At 42.0% G+C, this 16470-nt stretch overlaps 1 pseudogene; it reads left to right on the top strand.

The window, feature by feature from the left end:
• Positions 1 to 5008: 5008 nt before the first annotated feature.
• On the top strand, positions 5009 to 5106 carry LOC112856580 (U6 spliceosomal RNA; annotated as a pseudogene).
• The last annotated feature ends 11364 nt before the right edge of the window (positions 5107 to 16470 follow it).

The following is a 16470-nucleotide window of genomic DNA, read 5'->3' as shown; positions in this document are numbered from 1 at the left end:
ACAACATGAATGGATCTAGAGGGTATAATACTATGTGAAATAAGTCAGACTGAGAAAGACAAATAGCATATGATTCCCCTCACATATGGCATTTAAGAAACAAAACAAGTAAACAAAGAAAAGAAGGGGAAAAAACAGACTATTAAATACAGAGAACAAAATGGTGGTTTCCAGAGGAAAGGTAGGTGGGGGGTGGGTGAAACAGAATAAGGGTATACTTCTCGTGATGGACACTGGGAAATGCAGAGAATTGTTGAATCATTATATTGTATAGCTGAAACTAATATAACATTGTGTGCTCATTAAAAATAAGTAAAGTAAATAAAATAAAAATAAAACCATTCTTAGTTCACAAGTTGTACAAAAGCAGACCAGAGTTTGGCAAGGTTTGTTGGCCCTGATGTGGAAATCCATGTTTCTATTAATATTTTGTGAGCTAGAGGCACCTGGGTGGCAGTTGGTTAAGCGTCCGACTTCGGCTCAGGTCATGATCTCACGGTTCATAAGTTCAAGTCCCGCATCAGGCTCTGTGCTGACAGCTCAGAGCCTGGAACCTGCTTCAGATTCTGTGTCTCCCTCTCTCTCTGTTCCTCCCCTGCTTGTGTTCTGTCTGTCTCTCTGTCTCTCAAAAATAAACAAACATTAAAGAAAAAAAATAAAAACAACATTTTGTGAGCTAGATAGGCACAACTATAACTTTCATGCTCACTATTCTCAGTTCCCCAGGCAGTAAAATCACTAGAATCAGGTCCTAAAGACCAGAGATAAAAACTAATAAAAATGCATTCGATGAAATAAAGTTGAAATTATAATCTAGAAACAACTGCTCCCTTCAAGTTTAATTACAAATCACTGTAGCTAAGAATATTCATTTATTCATATGAGGTTTCATATTTTCATATTTCCCTTTTCCCTTCAAACTTCAGTTTTATGAAGTGTTCACAGAAAAAAAATAAATGAAAAGATTTTTGACTCCACATTAATAATAAATAGCCTCAGGCAGTGAACACTGGCCACTCCTGATGTTACCCTTGGCTCTGAAGTCTGATTGACCATGTCAAATTCTTCCTGTCTTGAGTGATTTTAATTCAGGCCCCCACCGTCCAGGTCCACGGTACTTGATTTCCATTTTGGTTACATGCTTCTGTAAGTTAAACAAATGATTTGGATTCAGGACAGTAGGTTCTAGACAAATCCTGTCTCAAGAGGAATTTCAAGCCGGCAGGATAAACTAGGAAGGAGGAGAAAGAAATGGGTAAATTACCTGTGGTGAAAAATTTAAAGTGGCCTCTAGACTACTAGCCTCATTAAGAGTTCAGACCTAAAAACACTACACACTAGAAGACAAAAAAAAAAAAAAATCTGCATCCTGTGGATTTAGCTATTTGGGGCTTTAGCTATGAGGTCTGGATTATAGACTGTTGTCTAAACCTTCCTAGTTTTCACCAGGCTGACTCTTGTGGTCTCAGCCCCTTTGCCTCATTCTGCCCTCTAGTGCCTCTGCTCCTGGCTGCCTCTACCTCAGCTGGGGATTTCTTTTCTTTTTTTTCTTTTATTTATTTATTTTTGAGAGAGAGAGAAAGAGCAGGGGAGGGGCAGAGAGAGGGAGAGAGAGAATCCCAAGCAGGCTCCGCACTGTCAGTACAGAGCCCGCTCAATAGAGGGCTCAAACTCACAAACCGTAAGATCATAACCTGAGCCAAGGGTGACACTCAACTGACCCAGGTGCCCCTCAGCTTGGGATTTCTGGGTTTCTGCCTTTAACTCACTTCCACCTCCATTGTGTGGCTGTCCCATGGCTGTCCCTTTGAATTAGGGAGACTCTTTCCATGGTGTTCTGCTCTTTTCAAAGGGCATAGTTGAGTTCTTGGGGACAAGAAGAATGCAAATTAAAAATAGAAGTTACTACGTTTCTGTATCAAAGCAATAGTGAATATATAATACAAACATGAATCTATATATGTATATTTAATACTGTTAGAGGTGTCAGGAAACATATTCTCACATAATGTAGGTACATGTGTAAATCAGAACACTGGATAGCCCAGTTGGGATACAATTTGACAACATACATCAAGAGCCATAAAACTGTTTGTATCCTTTAATTGCATAGCCCATTTCTAGGAATATAGCCTAGCAGAAGAAACTTAATATAGAAAAAACTTTCAGCAGAAAGATATTCACTATAACATAATCATGACAGAACAAGGGAAACCCACATATCCAACCAGGGGGGAAGACAATTGTTAACTAAGCTGCATATAGTTGATGAGTAGTGTTAGTGTTTATAATGCAATAAAAGGTGAAAAAGCTACAAAATTGTATGTACAGAAGGATTCCCGCTATTAAAAAGGGTATTTGGATAGGAAAAAAAGAAGAAAAATTCCAAATAATAGTTAATTTCTTCTTCATACTTTTATGTACTTGATATTTACTACTGTATATACACTAGATAATCAGGGAGAAAATAAGTGTTGCATTACATGGTATATAACACTGTACGTACACCAGAATGATCAGGGAAAAGGGTTAGTGATATATTGCTGACGGAAAAGAGCTGAACGTAAAGTTGCATATGCAAAATGAATGCAATGATTAAAAAAAAGACACTCTACATCAAGGACATCAAACTTAAATACCTACGGAAGCCAATAGGCAGCATAAACAAATAAAAGAAACCGCACTGGGACAATGGCAAATTGGCAAGCACGGGTTCCTTCTGAAGGTGACTCTCTCCTTAGCTCCTGCCATTTGAAAATACAGGTTCGATTTTTCAAGAAAAATTCCAAATCTGGATTTAATTAAAAATCTCTTCATTTTTGCCTGTTAAAAATCTAATTTAAATGGTAAATACACTGCATGAGCCCAATAAAACATGCCAGATTTTTTTTAGCTGAAAGACTGCTCATTTGTGTCTTCTGCTTGACATCTGAATAAATACACACATGCACACAGAAACAGACCTTAGAGAGAATCCAGCCAAAATGGAAGCAGTCATCATGCCTGAATGATGGAACTCTGGTGATTCCTACTATATTCTATGCTTTCATATATTATATGCACAGATGATGCTCTTATAATGAAAACTTCAAAACATTATTTTTCACCATCGTACAGAGTTTATCTTTTTTGAGGGTTTCTCAGGATCTGGAGCTTCATTTTGTCATTCCTTTCTGCATATTATAGCCACTAAATTCATCTTTTAGTTGTTCTCTTTTGTAAATTTTATTTTAAAAAAACGTTTTTAATGTTTGTTTATTTTTGAAAGGAGAGAGAGAGAGACAGAGCGTGAGTGGGGGAGGGGCAGAGAGAGAGGGAGTCACAGAACCCGAAGCAGGCTCCAGGCTCTGAGCTGTCAGCACAGAACCTGACACAGGGCTTGAACTCATGATCCGTGAGATCATGACCTGAGTGAAGTCGGACGCCCAAGAGACTGAGCCACCCAGGCACCTCAGCTTTTAGTTGTTCTTAATAGGGATTTTACAAACAGCGCCGACAGATCATACATAGATGCAAGACTTAAAGATACCAGCATAAAAATGACAACCATGTCAAGTGGACAGTAAAACAGGATGTCATTTTGATGTCACTGCCTCGTCTCTCTCTCCCCACCCCCTTGCCTCTGTTGCACTGAAACCCAATCAAAAGGAATCACATCCCTCCAGCCTAGTTGACTGTAACAGGTCAGCTGAGGAGGAGAAGAGGAGAGGCAGTAATTAAGCAAGAGTTGATGATTTGGAAACAGTGAAAGATTTTACAATTTACCCCAAATTATTTTAATAATTCTCTTTTAAAGCTGAGCTGTTTCTGCAGACATAAAAAAAAAAAGGTAACAAAAGACCATCTCCAATTCTACTCAAGACAGAGGTGCAGATCTTGGAGAAAAACTATATAAAGGAAGTTAGATTTGCCCTTCTACAAGTCAAGTGCCATTAAGGGCCTTTTTAATTTCCTTTACATTTTCCTTGTAAGCTCAAAGGGACGTTCAAGTTTCACTTTATGTTCAGAGGTGGCACGCCCTGTGCATGGCAGGAATCAGACTTTCACTCTTTCGTTTGCTTCTCCTTGAGAATGTGCCCTGGGTGGAGGGGCTTAGACATCACAGGAAAGTATTTAGGAAGGTGGGTTTGGAGGGAGTCCTAGAGCCCTGCCGCGAGCAGGGGTAGTGAGGTCACGTGGTGGGGAGAAGGGTTTGCATACTTTTGAACTTGTGCCAGCACTGCTTGATTTTCCCTTGGCTTCTTCCCCTGAGAGGTTAGACGCTTTGTGTCAGTGATAATGCCGGTAAGTGCTTCACAACCAGGTCTCTGGGGGGAAGAGCCTTGATTTATAGCATTTGCTGATTTTTGCCGTGTCAGCACTCCCACCAGAGCTGACTTCCAGCCATCACTCTGCCACGACTGAATGCAGAGCTGGAGAGATGTACACACCTGGCTCCTCCAGCACCCCACTAGTTCAGCTCCGCTGGTCCAGAACGGTCAGGCCAAAGGGTCTGTTGCTTTGCAAAGGGTTGCTCGGCCCTGTCGGTTGTTCTGGCTATGAAATCCAGCTCTATTCTGCTGCTGCTTTGATCTCCTTTGGTTGGACACAGTCTTACTCTGGGATCTTTTTTAGCTTGTCCAATTAACAATCTTTTCTCACCACATTTTATTGCTGTATCTCCCTTCCCGTATTTTATCTTTGTCATTTTATTGATTTTTCTCTTTACCACTTTTCATTGCAGATGGAGAACACTGAATCTGGAATCCCCCTTTCTTTAAAAAGGTGGAGAGCTCATGCCATGGTAGGTGCTCACTTTGACAGCACGTGTACTAAAATAGATACAACGAGGGGCACCTGGGTGGCTCAGTCCACTGAGCATCCAACTCTTGTTTTCAGCTCGGGTCACGGTCCCAGGGTCATGGGATCGAGCCCCTCATCGGGCTCTGTGCTGAGCATGGAGCCTACTAAAGATTCTCTCTCTCTCTACCTCTGCTCCTCTCCCCCACTTGCTCTCTCTCTCTCTCTGTTTCTTTCCCTTAGATGAAAATAGATACAACAGAGAGAAGACTGGTATGGCCCCTGCACAAGGATGACATACAAATGTGTGAAGCAGTCTATATTGTTCCCAGGGACCATCTCTCTATACGGCGGTGCCGGATGACTCAGACTCATGAGTAGGCAGGGACGGCTTTTTTCTCTAACTCTGAGTTAACTTTGTCACTGTGGCCATCATGAGTCTGTCTGTTCAGCAGTTCTTGAAATGGCATGGGTAGAATATGCACTGGGCTGGAAGTCAAAGTCTGACTCCACCACCAGCTTCCCGTGTGGTCTGCTATATGTCATGTAAACCTCTCAGGAACTCATTCTTCCTGAATTGATCCTCCAGCAACAAAAGGTTGCTCATTCCTGACTGCCATGGGCAAAATATAATCAAGTGAAAATGTCCTCAGTTGGATCTGTCACTTCCTCTCCAACCAGGCCTCTAAGCATCACTGCTTCCATCTTGTGTTGACTTGCATTCCGTCAGGAAACGGAAATCCCAAGCTCATTAGAAACTGCTTAATTTTTATAGGAAGGGCGCAGGAGGAAATCCATCTTTACCTGTACGGCCCAGATTGCTGTGCGAGCCTTGCTTTGTGTTCCCTTTCTCCCTCCATGCATGCCTAAACCTGCTATCCTTTTGTGAACAGAACTGCCCCCATCACCATCCTCGTCATCTTCTTTGCGTTACACCCCTGACCCCTGAGTATCTAGAAAATGAAACTGAAAATTAGAAAAAAAAAAAGAGATCCTCTCAATTCATTGAAAACAGTTCTGAAGGTCAAAATGACAATATAATTACTTCATTTTCACTACAAAAGTAGAACATGCTCTTTGCAGAATATTAGGAAATATGGGTAGCAAAAGAAGAAAAAATGATAAACAAAATGAAATAAGCAAAGACCACTCATAGTTCTAACAACCAGATATAACCACTGTAAAACACAACCGGCATATATCTTTCTAGATATATACACAGATTTTGGGTTCACAAAATGAGTTTACACGGTACATTCTGTTTGGCAACCTTTGCCTTTCTATGTCCATAAACACATTTTCACTCTAACACTTTTAATGATAGTGGTGTGAGTATCCCCTTGGATTCATATACTTTATTTCACCTATCCCCTATAGCTGGCCATTTAGGTTGTTTCTCATATTTTGCATTCTTCTATATGCATTTTTACATATTTGTGTGATTGTTCTTTTAGTCTAAATTTCTTTGTTTTATTTTTTAAATGTTTTATATGTTTTTGAAAGAGAGTGAATGGGGGAAGGGCAGAGAGAGAGGGGGACAGAGGATCCAAATCAGGCTCTGTACTGACAGCAATAAGCCCGATGTGGGGCTCAAAATCATGAACTATGAGATCACAACTTGAGCCAAAGTCTGATGCTCAACCAGCTGAGCCACTCAGGTGCCCCTAGGCTAAATTTCTGAAAGTTTAATCCTTTGATCAAAGAATCCCAGGTAGGAATGCAAACTGGTGCAGCCACTCTGGAAAACAGTATGGAGATTCCTCAAAAAGTTAAAAATAGAACTACCTTACAATCCAGCAATTGCATTACTAGGTATATATCCAAGGGATACAGGTGTGCTGTTTCGAAGGGACACATGCACCCCCATGTTTATAGCAGCACTACTGACAATAGCCAATGTATGGAAGGAGCCCAAATGTCTACTGATAGATGAATGGATGAAGACAATGTGGTATATATATACAATGGAGTATTACTCGGCAATCAAAAAGGAAATCTTGCCGTTTGCAACAACGTGGATGGAACTGGAGGGTATTATGCTAAACGAAATAAGTCAGTCAGAAAAAGACAAATATCTTCAAATTCGACTTCACTCATATGAGGAATTTAACACACAAAACAGATAAACATAAGGGGGAGGGAAAGCAAAAAGAATATAAAAACAGGGAGGGGAACAAAACATAAGAGACTTAAATATGGAAAACAAACAGGGTTGCTGGAGAGGTTGTGGGTGGGGGGTGGGCTAAATGGGTCAGGGGAATTAAGGAATCTACTCCTGAAATCATTGTTGCACTATATGTTAACTAACTTGGATGTAAATTAGAAAAGGAAAGGAAAGGAAAGGAAAGAAAGTAAGTTTGGACATAATTCACTTTGAGTTATCATGCTATGCAGAGAAAATATTACCCAACTAAAAAGAAGAAATTTTAGTAAAGTTAAAGACATTATAACCTAATGAAATGTTCTCAACTTCAGAAAATTTCTGACAAGATTTATTATATTTGAAATAGTCTGTCTTTTTGACTCTAATCTCCCACCAACACACAAAAACATGATAAATTTAACTGTAATTAACATTAAAAAAAAAAAGAGTCCCGGAGATTTTTTTCCATTTTTGATTGGGTTGTCAAATTGAAGCGATAGATTTAGAGGCTTGGAGAAGTGTAGTGGGCTGCTTTTGGAAGCGGTTTAAGTGAAGTGACAAAAATATTATTATAGAGAGTAGAAACAATGAAACGACTTGTACTTAAAATTATACCTGCCCAGAGGTGGGGAAAAGGAGGCAGGTCCTCAACCCAGAAATGGACTTCCTTGAAAGATGGAAAAGTGCTAAATTAGGAGCCTAGAGGGGCGCCTGCGGGGTTGAGCAACCGGCTTCAGCTCAGGTCATGTTCTCGAGGTTTGTGAGGTTTGTGAGTTCCAGATCCTGGTGGGCACTGTGCTGACAGCTCAGAGCCTGGAGCCTGCTTCGGATTCTGTGTCTCCCTCTCTCTCTCTCTGACCCTCCCCCGCTCACGCTCTGTCTCTCTCTCTCCCTCTCTCTCAAAAATGAACATTTTTTTTTTTTTTTCTAATTAGGAGCCTAGGAAGGTGGTGTACTGGGATCTGCTGTCAGGGATCTTGGAAGTTTGACCTTTGGGACCAAACTCAGCTGTCTCCCGAGAGATAAATGATAACTGGCTTCTCTGTTCATACTGGGAACGTGCATCTGCATTAGTCAGCTCCTGCTGCAGCCCCAGTGTGTTTCAGACAATCCCCAACGCGGTGGCTTGGAACAGTCAACGTTTATTTCTCACTCACGGTCTGCAGGTCAGCGGCAGCAGCTCCTCCTTGGGCTGAGCTTCGGGTTCAGGATTTAGGTTGCTACCAGTGACTTCTTGCGGGACCCACGCTGAAGGACCTCTGGCTCCCAGAACATGATCTAAAGCGGCTTCTGGGGCTCAGAAGTGTCACGTGGACTTCTGTCCACATCCCATTGGCCAAAGCAAGTCACATGGCCAAGCCCACGGTGGGAACCCGGGAATGGAGGGGAAGAAGACTCTGTCCCACAGGGAAGGGGAGCCTAGAGGGAAATATTTGCTGAACAGTATTTAATCAATCACAGCAGCTCTTCAAGGTATTGCATATTTAATGAGGTAATAAGGTATTGCTTGAGCTAGTTTTTCCTGAAAGTGTTCGCGAGCTGAAAAAGGAAAGAATGGACAATGAGAAGGTGGAAAGCAACAAAATGAGCAACTTGCTGTATAATTCCCTAGGAGGAAATCTCACACAAGCACCTGGCCACCTCTAAGTAGTACTACCAAAAAAAAAGGGGGGTGGGGGTGGGGCTAGGTGGCTCAGTCCTTAACCTTCAGACTCTTGGCTGTGGCTTAGGTCATGATCTCGCAGTTTGTGAGTTCGAGCCCCGTGACAGGCTATGAGCTGTCGGTGCAGAGCCTGCTTGGGATTCTCTTTCTCTTTCTCTCTCTGCCCCTCCCACCCCAAATAAATAAACTTTAAAAAAAAAAAAAAAAAGCAGGGGAGTTAAAAGTATCACTTCAGAGCAGGGTGGATCCTTATTTTGAGGGGCTTGTATATATGATTTAGGGCCTTTAAGAAAAGAAATGCCAAATTACAAATATAAACTCAAATTTAAAAGTGTTTATTTAAAATGAGAAAATAAACCACAAAGCATATGTTTTGAAAAAATTGATAATTAACAAAAAATATCCCCCCCAAAAAAGATATTTTAATTAACTAGCTACTGATACACCTCTATATGTCTTTCTACATATTTGGGATGCAAAAATTTTGATAATACCTTCATTTGACAACAGTTTTGTTACATCACTTCTACATGGAGAATTGATAAAGGTAGTCATTCCTCTGACATGATAGCTTCTGACTCTATAATTCAAAGTGTTTCTCCTCCACAAGTCACACTTCCAGCACTGGACACCCTGGGGTATCTTCATAGTGTGATATTACCACTGGTTCTGGAGCTTCACGTTAGCTGAGTTCACACATTGGTCAGGAAGAGCATAACTGGAAATAACCAAAATGTCTACCAACCGAGGAATGGATGAACAAAATGGAGTGTTATGTAGCCATAAAAATGAATAAAGAACTGACTCATGCTATAACAGGAGTGAACCTTGAAAACATTGTGCGAAGTGAAAAAAACCAGACACACAAAAGGTCACATATCGTATTATTTCTTTTATTTTTATTTTATTTTTAATTTTTTTAACGTTTATTTATTTTTGAGACAGGGAGAGACAGCATGAATGGGGGAGGGTCAGAGAGAGAGGGAGCCACAGAATTTGAAACAGGCTCCAGGCTCTGAGCTGTCAGCACAGAGCCTGACGCGGGGCTCGAACTCATGAACCGCGAGATCATGACCTGAGCCGAAGTCGGATGCTTAACCGACTGAGCCACCCAGGCGCCCCGTATTATTTCTTTTATAGAAAGTGTCCAGAATCAGCAAATTTGGAGAGACAGGAAGTAGATTAAGAGGGGATTAAGGGATCAGGAGCTGGCTGGCCACGGGGGAAGGAAAGAATGGAGAGTAACTAATGGGGTTTCTTTGGGAAGGCGGGGTGTGAAAAGGTTCTAGAATCAAATAGTTGTGATAGTTGCAGAGCCTTGTGAATACTCTAAAATAACTGAATCATATGCTTTAAAAGATTCGATTTTATGGTATATGAGTTATATCTCAATTAAAAAAAAAGAGCATTCCCAAAAGCCATTGCTACATTCAAACAGCTGGCAAGAACTATGCCCAGAAGTGCCTGCAAACTATGTAAATACATCACACTGAACGAAATTCACTGTATCTTTGCTTTGACATCCCTTTAGTCAGAGCCCGAAATACCCTTAGCTGCTTGCCACGTGATATGAAAGGATGGTGATGGAGGGAAGTCAGGGTGGAAGGAGATACTGGTTTCACTTCTGCAAATTTTACAAAAGCATATGACCAAGTGAACACATTGTCAGAGCCCTGAAAGGGGTCCCTGTAAGTGAGAGCCCTGAAGTTCAAGCACCACACTTAATCCTCTCTTGGCTAGTCCCCCTCCCCGCCCCCACATCCTACGCCCACCCTTTGCAGACCACGCTCATTTAAATTTTAGAAAATGGTCATGTGGTCCTGAATCTTTTTATACAGTTTCTTGAAAGGAAACAAAGCAGATTTCTTAACTAAGTTATTAAATCCTGTTTCTGTTTCCATTGTACCTGAATAGACTAAAACACTTCTCCCCCTAAACAAACAAATAAACAAACAAAAACCTTTTTTTCTTTATTCAGGACTTTGCAATTTGTTCTCTTCTCCATGAAATAGAGACGACCCTCCAATTGGAATCTCTCTCAACAGGATCAGCCCCTTCTCAGAGGATCAAAGCCAAAATTTCATTTCAACACCAAAGCCTAACCACAACTCCAGAGCCCTAAGAATTCTCCCTGCACTGATGACTCAGCCCCTCAGGCTGCCCCTCCCCCTCATGGAATTCTCTCCCTCCAGCTGTAGCCCTAATTTTGTCCTGCACCTGACTGGCTCCTTCCCAAGCTTCTCTCCTGCTCAGCTGGATTGGATTCAGATGTCCATAAATTCCCCAGCTGCCTGGAACCAAAGTGTTTGTCATCCCAGAGGAGGCAGTTCCACCAGATCCAGGCACTTGATATTCACTCAGTTGGAGAGTATGTAATTCTCAAACTCTGAAAGGCAAATAGGGATATTTTTCTAACATTGAGTGTGTTTCAGACTTTGAGTGGCCCATTTCCCAATAACCAAAAAATACTCTTTTGGATACAAACTTCTAACTTCCCATTCAGGTGTTTATAAGAAATCAGCTTTAAGAAAATTGTTCCTGCTTTCTAACCAAATTTTCATGTCCCCTTCTCATTTCCACAAAGATGGGCGAATTAACACAAATCCCAGTGACTGTCAAAGGTTGGGTGGTTTAGTCAGAACCAAGACTTTCATTTCAAAATGGTGGACCAAGTATAAGTTGCAGTTTCTTCCAAATTCCTAGAAATAATTGTGCTTAAAAACGAGATAAGATGGGGCACCTGGGTGGCTCACTCGGTTGAGCGTCCAACTCTTGATTTCAGCTCAGGTCATGATCTCACAATGCTTCATGTGTTCGAGCCCCACGTAGGGCTCTGTGCTAAGTCTGCTTAGGATTTTCTCTCTCTCTCTCTCTCTCTCTCTCTCTCTCTCTCTCTCTCTGCCCCTTTTCCACTTGCACGTGCTCTCTCTCTTAAAATAGATATAAATAAACTTAAAAAAAAAAAAACCACCTAGAGAAGACTTTGGTCATAAACAAAGAATAAAAATGGATGGGCACCTGGCTGGCTTAGTTGGTGGAACATGTAACTCTTGATCTCAGGGTTGTAAGTTTGAGCCCCACATTGGGTGTAGAGATTACATAAAAATAAAATCTTAAAAAAAATAAAAGAATAAAAATTTACAAGATTGGATTGAAAGGGAAATATATAGTCCAGACTCATCTGAGACTCCCGAGAAAAGTTGAAGCGCACTAAGCGGGGAGGCTGGGGAGGGTGGGGGGTGGGGTGGGTGTATACAATTGGAGGCTGCATAAACTTGCAGCAGAAGGGAGTCCAGAGCAACAGACAGGGTACACAGATGTCACAGCAACAGCAGCCAGGCAGCAATGACAGTGTGTCTGCCTCCAGGCTCCATCAGATCACAGACAGGGCAGCAGATGGCTGATGACCTTAATGGGAAATGGTGAGTACCAACATCCACCAGACAAACCAGTAAGGTGCCCTGCCGGGTGACACATCCTGTCCTTTCTCTTCCTGAAAACAGGCCAGAATGCAGGCAAGTCACAAGGACAACTCTTGGTTCTTTCCCAGGAAGACCATACACACAGATGTGACAGAGAATCTAAGTGGGAATCTCAACCATAGAGATGAGCCCACAACCAAGAAATAGGAAGTATTCAAGCAAACCAACCTTCATGAAGGAGACAGTGAACGAAAGGAGTGCAAGAACATGTATGGTGAAACAAAGTTAATGGCATGATGGAAATGGCACTTACAGACTAGGACCGGGTTTCCTCATTCTCAGGCCACCAACCAATCTTTCCCCTTCTTTGCATCACCATCCATTCCTAGACCGGCACTCCCTATACAGTAGGAACATTTTTGAGATGTTTCTTTATTTCCCCAAATAAAAGCTATTTGGGGGGGAAAAGGCACATTAGAATGAGGAAGGTCCATACAGATAGATAACTACTTCATTTCCTCATTTCCTACTTTGAAGAAGTGCCTCCCCATCCACCCTGAAATGTCTGTAATGCTCTCCCCCCACCCCCACCCATCCATTCATAGGCAAGGTCAGAAAGAACTAAACCATGTCATTTGCAGCAATGTGGATGGAACTGGAAGGTATTATGCTGAGTGAAATAAGTCAGTCAGAGAATGACAGATATCATGTGTTTTCACTCATATGTGGATCTTGAAAAACTTAACAGAGGACCATGGTGGAAAGGAAGGGGAAAAAACAGTTACAAACAGAGAGGCAGGGAGGCAAACCATGGGAGACTCTTGGATACAGAGAACAAACTGAGGGTGGATGGGGGCGGGAGAGAGGGGACAATGGGTTATAGGCACAGAAGAGGGCACTTGTTGGGATGAGCACTGGGTGTTGTATGTAAGTGACGAACCACGGGAATATACCCCCAAACCAAGAGCACACTTTACATACTGTACATTAGCCAATTTGACAATAAGTTATATTAAAATTTTTTTAACATTTATTTATTTTTGAGAGATACAGAGACAGAGTGTGAGCGGGGGAAGGGCAGAGAGAGAGGAAGACACAGAATCCGAAGCAGGCTCCAGGCTCTGAGCTGTCAACACAGAGCCCAACGCGGGGCTTGAACTCATGAACTGTGAGATCATGACCTGAAGTCGGACGCTTAACCGACTGAGCCACCCAGTCGCCCCATGACAACAAATTGTATTAAAAAATGTAATCAATAAATAAAATGACTGTACAGCTTTGTAACTCCTTGTGCTGTCTAGGGCCCCATTGCTTCCATCCTCCCATGCGTTCTCTGCACTTTAGCCAGATGGGACTTTCTAAAATGCAGAATCTGAGTACATCATTCTGGATGCTGCAGAACTTTTCAAGGTCTTCTCTTAGGTTCTTATATTGAGTTCACTTTCCTTAAATTAGCCTACAATACCCTGTAGGATCTGGCTTCTCCCTTTTTGTCCAGTCTTAATCTCTGGATGCTTCACAACCACTCTGTCTGATCTCCTTTCTTCTATGACTCACCCTCAGCAAACTTCTTTCACTTGTTCCTCTCTTCTCCAAGTTGTTTTGTCTGCTTGAAACAGTCTTTCCTTCCCTTTTCACAAGGCCAATGCCTATTTGGCCTTGCAAGGCTTGCAGCTCTGGGAAGACTTCCTGGGCCTCCAGAGTCAGTGTGCCTCTTCTGTGTTCCCATGACACTATGTACCTCATTCTGCATTTATCTCTCTGGACCATGTGTTTTCTTGCCTGTACCTCCTCTACCATATAAGTCCCAGAGGGTAAAGATTTCTTTGTGCTCTGTTTTATTCACACATGAAGCATGGGAAGCCACAATGGCAACCTTTTGAATGGATGAACTGTCTGATGCCTTTATCCGTGTTTTTGCAGTACACTATGAACAAATTTAGAGCTCAAGAGAAATAGGTCCATTTTCCTCTTTGACAGAATGGATTTGCAGGCTGTTCTCAGATCTACCTTGACTTATAGATCATCTATTTACTCGACAAGTTAATTCAACAAATACTATGGAGGATCAGGAACATCCCATATGCTGGGTACGGCAACAAACAGAACAGACACAAATCTCGTGGAATCTAATTTTTTGGGAAATTACATGACCACCAGCCTCCTCTTCTCCACCAATCCTCCCCACGACCAGTTGGACATTCTGCTGGCATCCTCCCCACCTCTTGATGAGTCCTGCTTGTATAAGACACCATGTTTCAGAACTATACTTCCAGCTTCCATTTCATTTTTATTTTTAAACTTTCTATAATGGAAGATTTCAAACATATACAAAAGTACAGAGACTCGGTTGATGAACCCCTGTATATCTAACATGTCAACTTATGTCCGGATCATCTCATTTATACACTTTTTAATTGCCCACTGGATTATATTAAAGCAAATCCAAGAATCTAGTCATTTCATCCATAAATCCCTTCTGAAGGACGAGGGTTTCATAGGGACTTGGAGAATGGATAGGTCATAGATGGGTGGAAAGGAAGCAGCATGGTAACTGAAATGAGAATGGGAGAATAAGGAAGGGTCTGGACAGGAAATGAACACCATATACACCATCAGGAGGAAACTCTTCTGGATAGTGAGAAGGTTGGGCAGATCAGGTAGAAATGATTGTAAAAAATTTCAAATGCCAGCATGAGGATGTGTGTTCCTACAGAGAAGGTTAGGTATTGACACATTTTAAGTATGATATGAGCCAAGCAGTGTGTGAGACAGAATCATCTGGGTTGGCAGTGCACCCAGGGGACCCAAGGGAAAAAATGAATAGAGGGAAGAAGGGCATAGAGGAGTCATCATTATAATTCAGCACAAGGGCCCAGACCACCATGATGTTGGTAGAATTGGAGAGGAGGGATGGGCTAGGACGCATTTCAAAGGCTGAAAAAACAAAATGTGTTCCTTTTCTCAATAGAGTCATTAAGGAGAGAATAAGAGATGGGTATGAGGCTCCAAGTCTGGGCAGCTTGGAGACTGGAAGTGTCAGTCACAAAGTCAAACGGGAGGGAGAATGTCTTTGGGAGATTATAAATTTTATTTTGGACTTAATAATGCGATATCCAAATACAAACATCGGTTAGTCTGTTGGAAATGCAAGATTGGAACTTGGGCGATAGTGATCTAAAAGGCTTCAGTTTACCCACCTACAGTTGATAGTTGAGGTCAGGAGTCTATTAGTTTTATGCTCAAAGAATGGAAAGGGCAACAGGGAGAGAGGAAGAAAAGGAGGGAAAGAGAGAGCAGGGGAAGTTGAGGAGAGGAAAAGAAAGGACAGAAAAAGGAGAGCAGAATTGAAGAGAGGACAGGAGAGAGGGAAAAAGGAGCAAGTCAGAGAAACAAGAAGAGTCATGGCTATGAAAGGAAAAAAGGTAAAAGCACCAGGATAGTAAAATAACGTCAGAAGTTACAGGAGCGCCTTTCTTAAAAGAGAAGTTGGGTCATGAGTGGGACTCTGTCAGTAGGGAAAGCCCAGTGAATATGCGTGATGTCATATGCTGTACATTCACAACACACACAAGGCCATATTCAATGTGTTGACCTTAAGGGCAGAGCACAAGGTTCATTTTGTTCCCCCCTCTGCACCCCTCCCTCCCCCAGCATTTGCCTCAGAAAAGAAGGAGAAGTCTGTACTGGGAGAGTCCTCATTCTTCAGCTGGTCTAGTTGTTAGCTGTGTTGTGAAAAAGGCTGGCTTTCAGAAATTGAAAAATTCATTTCTGCTTAAAGTCACCGTAGTGAGTCCATGGTGGGTATTAGGCTTGGGAGACAAATGCCCGCCAAATTTAGTGTCAGAGAAGAAGTGACAAAGTCAGGAATCACCGTTGGAGAGAAAGCAACCTGGCTTAGGAGGAATGAGTTGTGCCCCGACCTGTACTACAATCCAAAGAGGATTTACTTATGCAGTTTGGGTGCCTCCTTTAGTGACTGCAGGAAAAATAAATCAAACTTACAACCATGGAAGACAAACTGAAGTCTTAGAAATTATATTAACCATGGGAAATTGCAGCACAGCATGCATTAGGTGGCATTACAAATACAAATAGAAGGGAGAGAGTGCTAGAAAAAAAAGAGTCAGGGGGCGCCTGGGTGGCTCAGTCAGTTGAGCCTCCGACTTCAGCTCAGGTCACGATCTCGCGGTCCGTGAGTTCGAGCCCCGCGTCAGGCTCTGGGCTGATGGCTCAGAGCCTGGAGCCTGCTTCTGATTCTGTGTCTCCCTCTCTCTCTGCCCCTCCCCCATTCATGCTCTGTCTCTCTCTGTCTCAAAAATAAATAAACATTAAAAAAAAAAAAGAAAAAAAGAGTCAGAAAAAAATGGAATTTGTGTGTTACCAGAATCCTATGGAAGAGAAGATGTTTGAGATCTAGAAAACTGCTAGTGACAACATACAGAGAAATGGAGTGAGACAGA

Source organism: Puma concolor, chromosome B3 (genome assembly GCF_028749965.1).
Source record: "Puma concolor isolate L17-30 chromosome B3, mPumCon1.1.hap2, whole genome shotgun sequence".
Lineage (NCBI taxonomy): Eukaryota > Metazoa > Chordata > Mammalia > Carnivora > Felidae > Puma > Puma concolor.
Note: the sequence above shows the minus strand (reverse complement) of the source record. Positions and strands in the feature narration are given on the sequence as shown.